Below are 14,239 nucleotides of genomic sequence, written 5' to 3' on the forward strand. Positions count from 1 at the left end.
CCAGATTGGAAATGAAACAATTAATGTGGCATCAAACATCAAGACAGACTTTAGCAAATCACATAAAATAATTTGGCAACATAGACAGCTTATTTTACTTCCTTTACTTTCCTAAATATCTCTATTTTTTTTCCCTAGGACTTTTCCAGAAAAGAGGATCTGCCCTAAGAACTTTCTGAAAATGTTGAGTCAGGTTTATGGTGGGGCACAGTGGCTCATGCCTGTAATCCCTGCACTTTGGGAGGCCGAGCCAGGCAGATCACTTGAGGTCAGGTGTTCGAGACCAGCCTGGTCAACATGGTGAAACCCTGTCTCTACTAAAAGTACAAAAATTAGCTGGACGTGGTGGCAGGTGCCTGTAATCCCAGTTACCTGGGAGGCTGAGACAGGAGAATCGCTTGAACCTAGGAGGCAAAAGTTGCAGTGAGCCGAGATTGTGCCACTGCATTCCACACTCCAGTCTGGGCAAAACAGCGAGACTCTGTCAAAAAAAAAAAAAAAAAAGAGAGTCAGGTTCATAAAAACAAAAGTTTGAGGCTGATACCTTTGGACATGTTTTTCAACTCATGTTAACTCGGTGCTATCCTTCTTCAGGCTCTAAGAAGACCCTGTTGTTGGAAATACATGGAATAAACTCATTTTTTAGTTATAATATGAAAATTTAAGCTGGGGCATTGATCAGAGAATTGGCAAAACCTAGTATGAAGTAACTTGAATTCAAACATAAATACTGAAGTATTCTGATTGTGAAGTATTAGATATTTAAATGAGAAAACAAATCTGGGTGTGAGGAATGCCAAGATGTTGGTCAAAGGGTACAAACTTCCAGTTACACAGGAGAAGTAATAAATTATGGAGCCTTGCTGTACAGCATGGGGACTATAGTTAGTAATAATGTAATGTATTCTTGAATATTACTAAAAGAGTAGAGCTTCAATTTTCTCACCACACAAAAAAGTGGTAAGTATGTGAGGCTATGGATATATTAATTAGCTTGATTTAATTGTTGCAAAATGTATACATACAGCAAAACATTACCTTGTACACCACAAATATATACAATTTTTAATTTGTCAATTAAACCTTCATAAAGCTGAAAAAAACGAATTTATTATTTTTTTTAATGTGTCTTTTTTTTTTTTTTTTGAGGCAAGATCTCACTCTGTCACCCAGGCTGGGGTATAGTGGTGCAGTCATGGCTCACTGCAGCCTTGAGCTTTGGGGCTCAAGCAATCCTCCCACCTCAGCCTCCCAAGTAGCTAGGACTACAGGTGCTTTCTACCATGCCCAGATAACTTTTAAAATTTGTTGTAGAGATGGAGTCTTCCTATGTTGCTCAGGCTGGTCTCCAACTCCTGGGCTCAAGTGATCCACCCACCTTGGCCTCCCAAAGTGCTGGGATTACAGGCATGAGCCACTGCACCTAGCTACATGTGTCTTTAAACACTGCTCTACATTCATTATAATGTGGGAAGCACATTCATGAAAAAACCAAAGAACTCCCAAGTAACCTAAATCTGGTTTAGAGGCAGGCCCAAAAATAGCCTAATAGTTAATAATTATTTGTAAAGAGAGCCAGAATAGGAAAAGATAAATATGTTTAAGTAACTCATCTAAAACAGGGATGAGCAGAACTACCCTACTCATTTCATAGGTCTGTTTGTGAAAACACTTTAAAACTGTAGAGCACTATGCAAATTTGAGGTGACCTTTTGCCGGTGATGTGTAATTAATATGCCCAGAATGCTTTTTAGGGAAAGAAAAAATAGACTTTGCTCCCTCTCTTTAACGCCAGTATTGACCTGTTGGTTTTGCCTTCTATATCCAATGATATCACCCTAGAGAAGTATCTAAGTCAGTTCTTTTGGAGAAGTTCTTGCTGGGTCAAAAACCAAATCCCAGTGAATGGGAACCAGTCCTGGAGAGTTATGTACAGATCACCTTTTTAAAATCTGGGTGCAGATGGAGTGTACTTGGTACACTATTACAATATCCATCCCTTCACTATCACAGTGATCATCCCCATCTTACTTTTATTTCTAGTCTATTTTTCGTGTGAACGGCATTAGTAATTTAATAAATTAGTATATACTGCATTACCAGAGTAAGAACTTGAGGAATATGGAAATGATATGTCAATAATAATATGGAAATCATATAAGACACATTATCTCAAAAATTTTTCAGTTTGAAAGAAGAAAAGATAAATACAGAAAAATGCATACATCAGAAAAGAATGTTGAGATAAAGAGGCCGAGCAGAGATGATCCATCAGGGAATTAATGCGAATCCGTTTAGGGACATTCCTTTAAGGGCAGAGGTTAAGTAATGAAGACTTTTAGATAATAAGCCAAAGGTGAGTAGGCCATTTTCTTATTATTATTTTAATCGAATTGGTAAAAGTAAGAATGTAGGAAAGAAAGTAAAGATTTCGTTTGAGTAGGAGAAAAAAGACTGGCTCCTACGAAGCGTATTATGTATGTTTTTGTATCCAGAGGATGACAAACATGTAGGGAAGCGCTAGTGAAAGACACTGCAGCCAGAGCTCAAAGGTACTATTTAATCTGAAAGACAGCGAAGAAATATTGTAAAAAATAAATCCTATGGCCCATAGAAAGTCTCATGGAAGGCAATCAAGAAGACTTCAAGAATCTAGGATCAAAAAAGAAAAAGGGTTTGGTGGTTGTCACAAAAGTGATAGGCATAGGAGGTTTTATATCACTCTCAAGATCTCACCATTCATAATGAACCAAACTGTTATATAGGAAATCCCAAATGGGAAAACTTCATCAATCCCTATCAACTCAAATATTTATTTTTTAAACGCAAAAATTTAACACTTTCATTCTTCTTCAGCTTCTTACTATTTGTGTCATTTTTAAGGCAATTAAGGATTTGAAAAAAGCTAACTTCCCTAATTAAATTGACATAATACATTTGCTAGATTGAGAGAGCAGTAGGTGTCCCAAGGGATCTCAAGATCAAGTTCTAGTTCAAGCGCTTTGTTGGGAGGCTCTATTGGGCCCCTCCCTGACAGTGGAGTGCACTGTGACTCCGAGTGGAGGTCTACGTAGCAGGGAGCCTGCACAGAGCTTGTCAAGGTGACTCTGGTTATACATGAACTCTGAGAACTCTATAGCTACTGCAGGTAAATAGTCCCACCAACCTTTGTTCCCACCAAAAATATATCTGCTGAAATTGTTCTTAAATTTCTAAACAGACCATTTAGTCTCTACCTAAGTTGTTCCCTTTAAGCAAATGGGTAATGTTATAGTAGTTTTAAAAGTATTTGGTCAACCATGAAGCACCACAGAGATATTTTAAAAAATATCATCCCCTAGGAGAGGGGAAAACCTGTTAAGAAAACGCTTTCATTTTTCTATCTTGTTATCTAACACCATGAGACCAGCAGCATCTTTGTCAAATCTCAATGTGAATGAAAAAAAATTAATTATTCTAGGGTTGGCAGGAGCATTTGACTTATATTTTCAGGTTAGTGAACTGAGTCTACTATTCCTATTACGTGTAGGAGCTAACTGTTGAAAAATTGAACTCTCACTTTTTCACATACCAACATTAGTTCATTAAAACCCTTTCAAAATGGAACCTGATTTACCTGTTGTGTCATATGTTCAAAAGCAAATTTGCAAAAACTACCACTATGAATTCCAAAACCAGCTTGGACAAAAACTCATTCAACTTCTTGTGTCCATAAATTGTGGTTCTGTGTCTGTTCTACTGAAAGTGCTTTTGTAAGCATATTGTAGTAGTGTCTATATTATAAATTGTAGATATATGGAAGACTGGGGTTTTAACACATTATTATGAGTTCCAGTAGCATTAGCCATATACTATAAGTGGGGATAGAGACACACTTCCAGAATTTGGATAGTGTTCAACTGTTTGTTTCATAGTCCATTATTATAAGATTCTGTAAGGCCTATAATTTTATCTCTTGACACCTCTGTAAGTATATTATCCATATATTTCAGATTTCTTGGGGTGGCCTTGATTTTAAATATTTTGCTTGTTGTCAAATCATGTGTCGGACAGTATATGTTATTTTCTGTTTTAAAAAATATGTTTATGATAGCTGTAAGTATAGACATTCTCAATTTCCTAGAAAAGGATTATGAATTTTATGTGAACTCAAGAGCTGCTATTATTAAGGAGAGACTATAAAGTTATGACAAATTTTTAATTTAGTGTTTGTAGGATGCATTTCATTATTACTAAAGTAAAAGTAATTGAATCATACTTTTTTGAGAAAGAAAACTGGATGACTGTGTTGTTTCTTTCAAGCTGATGTTAATATCTTTAATAAGCATATAAAAATCTGTTGATAAGGTACTAAAATTCCTTAACACCATTACTGTAATGTTCACTTTTGAGGACTGGAAATACATAATAATCCATCTTTTCTCTTTCTTTGCTTATACAGTTTTTAAAATATAACTCAAGATGTGCATCTATTACTGCTAATAGTGCAATGTACCAGGCCAAACATTTGCCACTGACTGTCAAGTGTCTTTCTGATGCAGCTGAAAAGGGAGAGAGAGAAAGAGACGGAGAGAGAGAGAGAGAGAGAGAAAGGAGAAAGAAAGAGCAATGTCCCTTGAGCAAGACTTTCTGCAGCTGTTGTGTACATTAATCCAGGGAGCAGATCTCCCAACACTAAATATAGCAAGCGTATCCTTTTACATGATAAAAAAATTTAAAATGAAAGTCTTTACGCAGGCATATTATTTTAGATTCAACTTCCTTTAAAAAGGAAATAGGCATTGCTTACATATTCTCTATATAAACAACATTCTTTTAATAAACGAATGTGTGGAAAATGCCAATGAGATATGCAACATGTTACAACTTCTTCTGTTGAGATATTTTTCCTTAGGAACTCAAGTAGTCTGTGATCTCTGTGAGTCTCATCAATCCCCTCCAAAATCTTTACATGTGGAAAGCTTTATTTTTCACTTAATTTCGTGTCCCGTCATATGTAATTAGACAGTTATCCTAGGTTTCATTTCAAGTAACAGTAATGAGTTCTTTGAAATATTCGCTTTTCCACTGTCAGTGCCCTGTTATCAAAACACACTTGTGAACTTAAATCTGGATATTACCTTTCTTTTTTTAGTTGACCCAGATGAGGATGTCCAATCCAGGCACTCCACTGCAATGATAATTATCCAGGGAGAACTTTTAGATGAAAGCACAGGAGAAGAGGGAAATTCTTCACGCCCTTGGAAATAGAGAGTAGCCGTCCATAGAGAGTGAGGAGTTAACCTTAGTTTCAGTGAAGATGGCTGTAAGAAGCTGGACAACCTGTCACCACCGGAGCCAGAGCATTTGTCAGCTCACAGGTCCCAAGTTATTTTGAGCTGTATAAACCATGTGCCTGTGAAACATTCCACCTGATTGGACAGGAGAAAACTGAGCAAAGGGATTCCATAGCAGGACAGCACCTATGGGGGTGGGGGTCAATCAGTTCTTTTACCTATAGAATTTCCCTTATAGCTAGAGGCCCAAGTTATTTATTGATTGATGTTTGGAATGAACACTAAATGCATTATACCATAGTTCATCATTCAAAAAAATGGCATTATTTTTAAATGTACAAAAACTCTTCATTTTAATTTTTAAGATCTTTAATTTTAATCTATAGGAAATTTACTCTCATTAAATCACTGATACATTTTAGGACATTTGGCTATGAAAACCAACATGAAGCTAAGGTCTAACGTTTTAAAGCTGAGAGCTTTTTTGGATTGTTTGTCCAAAGGCTAAGCAAAAGCAGACAAGGTAACTAACGTTAAAAATTCCTTGGCTGGGCACAGTGGCTCACGCCTGTAATCCCAGCACTTTGGGAGGCTGATGTGGGCAGATCACCTGAGGTCAGAAGTTCAAGACCAGGCTGGCCTACATGGCAAAACCCCGTCTCCACTAAATATACAAAAATTAGCCAGGTTTGGTGGCGCATGCCTATAAATCAGCTACTCAGGAGGCTGCGGCAGGAGAATCACTTGAACCGGGGAGGTAGAGGTTGCGGTGAGCCGAGATCACGCTACTGCATTCCAACAAGGGGGACAGAGCGAAACTCTGTCTCAAAAAAAATAATAAAATTAAAAATAAATAAATAAATAAACTTGAAAAAAGTTAACCTGATTGCTTAGTATAGATTAAATGATGTTATAACATTATCAATCACGGTAGAAGCCAGGACTTTGAAAATTCAGACTTAAATGATGGTTATTATTCTTTAAAAAGATCATTCTTAGATTCTGATAGCATGAAACACATTGGTTTAAATCTAGCTTTCTTAATTAAGTCATACAACTGCTTATAGGGTTTCTTCCTAGTCATTCATTCATTTGATAATTATTTACTTAATGCCTACTGTGTACCAGGTACTGAGTATAAAGCAGTGCACAAAATACACAAAAATTTCTGACCTTGTGGAATTTATGAAGAGATCTTTATCCTCTTCAGTCATCGTGAGACTATTTATAGCACATTGAACAGATATAAAATTTCTTTGCTTATTGTGATCGCATTGGAGGTTTAATTACACCTTTTTTATGTGGTTTTATGCTTACACAGGCAAAAAAAATGAAGAACACTTTTAAATAATTCAGATTGAAATAACTGGTATTGAGGAGAGAAGAGGATACAGGAGGAAATGAATTATCTGTATAGGTTATTCTCATTACCACAGTAATCCAGAGCTTCAATGTACAGATTTATTTTCTCTCTTACCTAATCTTGTGCTGATGCTAATGTCAAGACCACTTAATTGTCCTTCTGCATATTCTATTTATGTGGATATGCCAACAATTTCTTTTTATGTAAAAAGAGGATCTTCCTCCACTATCCCACTCAGATCTTAAGCCGTAATCAATGTGAAGTGCTGCTGGGTCTTGGGTAGGTCTCTCCCATGGGAGAGTAGAACCTCTATTTCAGGTGGCTAGTAAAGGCAATGTTTAAACACACCATAAGCAAACACATTTTTACTTTCCTGCAAACTGCCATGATAAGCCTGGTATTCTACCTTTCACCCAGGTATAGAATACTAAGGTTGAAGGAGACTCATACTAAAAGGTAGAATAAAGCTGGTTGGGCAGTGAAATTAGGAATCTATATGAAGAATTAAAGTAGGTTTAAAATGCAAAAGAAGAGTTACAGAAAAAAGAAGCCGGCCGGGCGCGGGGGATCACGCCTGTAATCCTAGCACTTTGGGAGGTTGAGGCAGGCGGATCGCCTGAGCTCAGGAGTTTGAGACCAGCCTGGGCAACGTAGCGAAACCCCGTCTCTACTAAAAATACAAAAAAAAAAAAAAAAAAAAAAATTAGCCGGGCGTAGAGGTGCATGCCTGTAGTCCCAGCTCCTTGGGAGGCTGAGGCAGGAGAGTCTCTTGAACCTGGGAGGCAGAGGTTGCAGTGAGCCGAGATGGCGCCATTGCACTCCAGACTGGGTGACACAGCAAGACTGTGTCTCAAAAAAAAAAAAAAAAAAGAGAAAAGAGAAGCCAAAGACATTCTGAATGGCAGTCATCTTTCTCTTTTCATTTTTACTGCAACATTTTCAAATACAGATACCATACACAATTTTTGAGCTCTTTGAAAAAAAGCTCAATATAAATGTTTTAAATAAATAATATTTAGTAATTGTGAACACTCTGGTTATAGTACATCAAACATATTTTAGATTTTAGTTTTTAAAAACTAATTTCTGCTCCCAAATAACCCAGCTCCTGCCTTGCTTATCTTCAGTCATAATTGTATAAACATTATATCACAAACCTACTAGTTCAAGATTTCATCAGAGTTTATTGATACAAAAAATAATCTTTAAAACTTTCTAATGCCCAACATAGTTAAAAACAAACTTTGTTAAGTGGCAAGCAAACACAAGGTTGGTTACATGTCTTAAGCCTTCCCCATAAAGTTGAGTGGCTCATCCAACACATGTGTTTCTTGTGGTTTGAACACGATCCTGTGCTTGCCTTCAGCTGTTTTCTTAATTCAGTCAGTCAGCCACAGAAACAATTTACTCACATTGGGATGATCCACAGGGATGCCAAGGAATCTGGAAGATCTATGGCAGAGGAAGTCTTCACTTGGACGGTAAGCATGGGAGAATTTCCATGCTAGTAGATTCATATAAAATGTTTGCATTTGCTATTTTTTTATATCGCTATAGGCTCCAGTTCTCTAAAACAAATTACTCACATATACCAAAGCTTCAATAAGTTTTGCTTGAAGTTCATAGATTCATCTTGACATATCCAGTATCAGATGAAAAAACTAAACAAAACCTCTATGCCGTATTTTTGAAAAACAGAGAAAGTATGTATTTTTTAGCCATTTTTAATGAGAAAAATTTTCACAGCAAAGACAAGTTCTTGACTATCCAAAACAATAGATGGGTGGTGGATTATAAAAGATCTTATACAAAAGGCATGACAACAATATAATTGAAAAAGACAATGAAATCATTAAGAAATTTCTTTTTCATCTAAACTACTGAAAATGCTTGCCTGGGAAAACTAAAAACATTTAAAAAAAAACTAAAACTTCAAAACCCACTTAGTTTTAAAAACTAAAAACATTTTTAAAAACTAAACAGAACACCCACTTTAAAACATTATCCTGAGAAGTAAATTTGTGGTTACCTGTCTCAGGAGAAGCTCCATTCCTATATCAATCAACCAGGATCATCTAAAGTCCAAATCTCACTGCCTAACTTGTGTCAGACACAAAAGTGGCAAGAAGGAAATGTGATACTGCCCCGCCAGAGTAATGAAGGGTATTTACAGGGTTCCGTTGCAGATCCAGGGACAGTCATTTAGAACAGATTGCTCTTTCAGATCAACTTTAATAACTCAGTCCGCACGATGTTCTTAGCCTGGAGGGCTGGTGGGGGTGGATAATGACTAAGATGACTAAGGAAATAGGCTTTCTTGATTTCTCCTTAGTCTAAATGAAAATAAGAGTGAAGAAATTCTCAAGAATAAAGCATATGGAATACATAAGATATCTATACACAGGATGCATATTACATGTATAAATATCTTTATCTGGTACCAAACTGGGACTATGGTCGAGGCGTTTATTAAGGTAAATATGAAAAAACAATCAATTATTACAACACTTCCTGTTTGTTCCCCTAATTTTAAGGTGATTAAATTAAAGCTTTACTGTGTGGTTTGCATTAAAACACAACAAAGCTTCCTCTACTTGTTCTTTTGGTATGTAGTACATATCAAAGTTTACACTTTTCAAAAAGTATTATTTCCAAGAAGAAAATCTATTCAGAACTTTTTAAAAGAGCACTCTGAGACTAAGTTACTGAAGAAATCTGGAACAATTGTTACCATGTATGTACTCCTCAAGGTATACAGTTAAATCCTACTTCTCACCACATTAATATAATGATTATATTAACACACATAAATATGCTATAGTCTTGGTAGTAATAAGTTAACATTCCTTAGCTATGTGCGAGGCACTATGCTAGGCTCTTTGTGTATGTGTTTTATTTAATAGATTCCTTTAACGTCTATGAAGTAGGTACTGTTATAATTCTCATTTTACAGATGAAAACTTGAGGCTTAGAAAGAAGTTTAAAACTTGCCCAAGGTCACACTACAAGTAAGTGACTGAGCCAAAATTGAACCTGAGTCTGTGCTCATAACCACTGCAAATATTCAAATGATTATATTTCCAACATATTTGTGAAAAATTCAAGGTAAAAATGAATAGAAAACATATTAGGCCGGGCATGGTGGCTCATGCCTATAATCCCAGCACTTTGCAGGCTGAGGTGGGTGGCTCACCTGAGGTCAGGAGTTCAAAGCCAGCCTGGCCAACATGGTGAAACCCTGTCTCTATTAAAAATACAAAAATTAGCCGGGCGTGGTGGTGCGTGCCTGTAATCCCAGCTACTTGGGAGGCTGAGACAGGAGAATCACTTGAACTCAGGAGGCAGATGTTACAGTGAGCCAAGATCACGCCCCTACACTCCAGCCTGGGCGACAGAGTGAGACTCTGTCTCAAAAAAATAAATAAAGAAAGAAATAATAGAAAATATATCTTTCTTTTAGTAAATATTCTAAGGGAACACTATATAGGGTTTAAGTTTGTAATTTTTCTGACTGAAACCGACCCTGACATTATTTTGTATGACTAAGCAAACAAAAAGAAGTGATAATTTAGAAAGAAAAAAGCAAATGCTTGCAATAAACTCTACATGCAATGTTTTATCTGGGAACATGAATTGATATGTAGACTGGAGTTAGGCATTAGTGCTGAAAAGTGGGGCATTGGAAGCAGTCAGAATGCTATGACAGACCTATTTTTTCATTTCTATTTGTTATAATTATTGTGCTGAAATAATACAAGAGGTTTGTTCTTTTAAAACTAAATTTAAATGCTTTGGTGTTATTTCTGAGCACAGCAACAGCAACATGGGTCAATAAAGTTTTTACAAGTTAGGGGTAGGAAAATAACAGCTTGAATATTCTCTCTTTGTAAGGTTAGCTCAAAATATGCCAATATGCCAGGATCTGAGTGATTCCACACAGATTCTATTTTTGGTCTGCTTGGACATCTCCAAAAACTGAAAACAAAGTTCAGTGTTCTTACTCATGACCCAGGTAATCACACTAATGTTAATGATGTGCGGGAAAGGAAATGGGAACTAACATTTCTTACAAGTGTATTCTAGGCTGGGGAGTAGCCTAAGTTACTCTCATTTAATTCTCATAGCAACCCTGCAAAGTGTTGTTATCTGCATGTTACTGGGAGGAAATTACGCCTTAAAGAAGCATAGTTTTCCCAAAGTTACCCAACCAGTGAGTTACACAGTTGAGTAGATTCAAACCTAAGCCTTTTAGAGGCTTGTTGTTGTTTGAGACAGAGTTTCACTCTTGTTGCTTAGGCTGGAGTGCAATGGTGCAGTCTCAGCTCACTGCAACCTCCAGCTCCCAGGTTCAAGCGATTCTCCTGCCTCAGCCTCCAAAGTAGCTGGGATTACAGGCGCCTGCCACAATGGCTGGCTAATTTTTGCATTTTTAGTAGAGACAGGGTTTCACCACGTTAGTCAGGCTGGTTTTGAACTCCTGACCTCAGGTGATCTGCCCACATCAGCCTCCCAAAGTGCTGGAATTACAGGCATGAGCCACCACACCCAGCCTAACAGAAGCCTTTTAGTTTAGAACTCACTCTCTTTTCAATGGCCCCCCACTGTCTTATCATGAAGAATAATCTTTAAGATTAGTTCAAAAACCAGAACTCACTCAAAGGAGGAAATTCATCATGATTTTCATATGTATTGATGGGCAATGGGATTGCTAAAGATACCACTTTAGTTTTATTGACTTTGTGTTTATTTAATAGAAACATGAAGGGAACAGAAAAATAGCATATGACTAAGCTCTAGGGCTATTTTCACAAAGAAGACTCAATAAAATTGGTTGACTGAAATAGCAACGGCTAATACACACTTCTGGGAAGTTACCATCTTATTACATATAATTTGTCAGGAAAATAGTAAGTGCCAAATGGAATGAAACTGTTGTCAAGGAGGAAAGAGTACAGAGGAAGAGCTTGGAGAACACAGACCATGGAAAATTCAAAAGAAATTTGTATCTTATATCCTTATCCAAGTTCACATTTTTATTTGCATATGAATCTATATGTCTGGCATTTTCCAGAGTCAGCAAACTTCCAAGTGAATAAAGGCAGTAGGAAGACCTGCAAAATCTTTTTGTTTTGCTTTTTCATCCATTTTGCTCACCTCCAAATTGCTCTTCATTCCAAACTAAGAATGAATTAATTAAAACAGCCCAAACAAAGATTCATGGTTCAATGTAATTATTATGTGTATCAAATATCTTAGATCTCCTTTCCCTTCATCTTTTAGGCTAGACAGTGAGCTTCAGTTCGAAATGCAGGTGATAATGTCACTAAAAGGGATAAGTAAGCAGATAATGTTACAGAGAAGTTAAACACAAAAATTTTTCACAATGGGGATAAATTTAGCTGGGGATAAATCTATTATAAGTCCACTGGCCTGACAATATTGTGCAAATTTTCTTTTTTTTAATTGTAGTTAATTTAATATAATCAAATACAAAGAAAATATTCCAAGAGCTTCCATAAATAAAGAGCAGTTCACCTGCAAAGGAACAAGACCCAGACTGCCATTCGATTTCCCAACAGCAACACTGAATGCAAAACAATAGAGCCATATTTTTAAATAATGGAAGGAAAAGAAATTTGAACCTAGAATATTATTTCTAGACAAACTGTCATTCAAATTTGAAGGTATAATAAAAGTACTCTCTCACATAGGTCTCAAATGGTTTGCCATACAAAGACTCATTTTTTGTGAGAAAACATTTTGGGAGAAAGTAATAAAAATAAGAGAAGCACAGCAGGTGAAGTGGCTCACAGCGGTAATCCCAGCACTTTGGGAAGCTGAGGCGGTGGATGACTTGAGCCTAGGAGTTTGAGGCCAGCCTGGGCAACATGATGAAACACCACCTCTATAAAAAATTAAAAAAATAATTAGCTGGGCGTGGTGGTGTGTGCCTGTAGTACCAGCTACCTTGGAGGCTGAGGCAGGAGGATCGAGCCTGGGAGGTGGAGGCTACAATGAGCTTTGATTGTGCCACTGCACTCCAGCCTGGGCTGCAGTAAAATGAGACCCTATCTCAAAAAAAAAAAAAAAAAAAAAAAAGGAGAGAGAAATAGATCCCTGAAAATTGCTGTTTAAGAGATAGAGAATTCATGAAAACCAAATATTTTGGTAATATTCATCATTCAAGAGAACCCAGAATTTAAATTCTGGGCAGTATCAAAAAATTAAAGGCAGATGACAATGTGATAAAGTACTTTTCCTGTTAGGAGAAAAATGCAAATATTAATAAGTTAAGGAAGTCAATAGGGATAAGTAAATATGAGACCATATCTTAAGATAAGGATAACAAGTATAAAAACAAAATTTTCAATTTCTAAACCAGCAGAAGAAAACTTGACCTATACAATTGAAATCATGAACAGAAACAAAAAGGAAGAAATGAGAAGTTCAGTAAATTAAAAATATAATAAGCTATCAGAAGTAAGTTTTTAAAAATTGAGTAAATATAAGTACAAATAGGTTAAATCCACCAAATAAAAGACAGATACTGTCAACCTGGAGTTAAGAACAAGAATATTAAATAAACACATTGAAGACAAAATGAAAAAAAATGTTAAAAAGGAAAGGAATGAAAGCTTATATTAAGCAACTAAAGAACCTAAAGAACTAAAGAACTAATGAACTAAAGCAACTAAAGAACCTAAAGAAAGTTGGTGTAGTAATCTTAATATCGGACAAAAGAGAATATAAAGCTAAAAAATACCATCAGGCCAAAGGATGACATTACATACTGATGAAGGCAGCTAGAGCAAATTTTCATCAAGGATAAGAAAAGCTTTGGTATAATCAGAAATGTGAGCATCCCATCTTATGAAATACAAACCACTGTTCTGGTCTTACCTGCCACTCTTATACACAATTACTTATCTCCAACCAAAATGTTCCACCAATATTTCCTTGCCTTCTCTTTACTTCGTGCCTTTGTTCACTGTCACTTCCACTTATGTAATTAAACAACTACTTGTTGCTTGTTGCAGTGTTTCTTACATTGTTGAATTCAACCAGGTCTTTTTTTACGTATTTATGTATTATTTACTCAACTAGATCAACTTTTTGAGAATTGAAGCTATACAAAATTTTTCTTTTTAGGTCACTCAGTTCTAATCTCAAGGCATGACACAAAGTAGGCACATAATAAATATTTATCTGTGGCACGCCATAAAAATGATGTATAAACTGTCTTATTCAGTCAATCAACACATATTTACTGAAAACTTATCATGTGCCAGGAAAGATCAAATGGCCCAGACTCTCAGCAACATTAACTGATTTAATTGTCATTAATGGTTATGATTTTTTAAACACAAAAATACTATTAAGAATTAAATCAAATGAAGAAAGGAGCTAAAAATGATTGTATGTTCACCATGCACCAGTCACAAACTGAGGAACTATATGTGCATTTGGCTCAATGGATGCTTATAATTCTTGAGATAATTGGTATAGGGGAACTCTTGCTTTTGAAAAAGACTTGGTGCTGTTTTCAGTGACCACCTTGCTCAAGGGTTTGTCCACAGGTGCTAATAAGAGGTGTTCTCGT

At 36.2% G+C, this 14,239-nt stretch overlaps 1 protein-coding gene across 1 annotated transcript in view; it reads right to left on the reverse strand.

Annotated features, from left to right (window-relative positions):
• MYPN (myopalladin) overlaps positions 1–5,179 on the reverse strand; it is a 101,924-nt gene extending 96,745 nt beyond the window's left edge. Inside the window, exon 1 of the mRNA XM_004049489.4 lies at positions 5,121–5,179. The gene's annotated coding sequence lies outside the window, so the exon portion shown is untranslated. The remainder of the gene's footprint in view (positions 1–5,120) is intronic.
• Positions 5,180–14,239: the final 9,060 nt, after the last annotated feature.

The sequence above is a fragment of the Gorilla gorilla genome, chromosome 8 (genome assembly GCF_029281585.2).
Source record: "Gorilla gorilla gorilla isolate KB3781 chromosome 8, NHGRI_mGorGor1-v2.1_pri, whole genome shotgun sequence".
Taxonomy (NCBI): domain Eukaryota; kingdom Metazoa; phylum Chordata; class Mammalia; order Primates; family Hominidae; genus Gorilla; species Gorilla gorilla.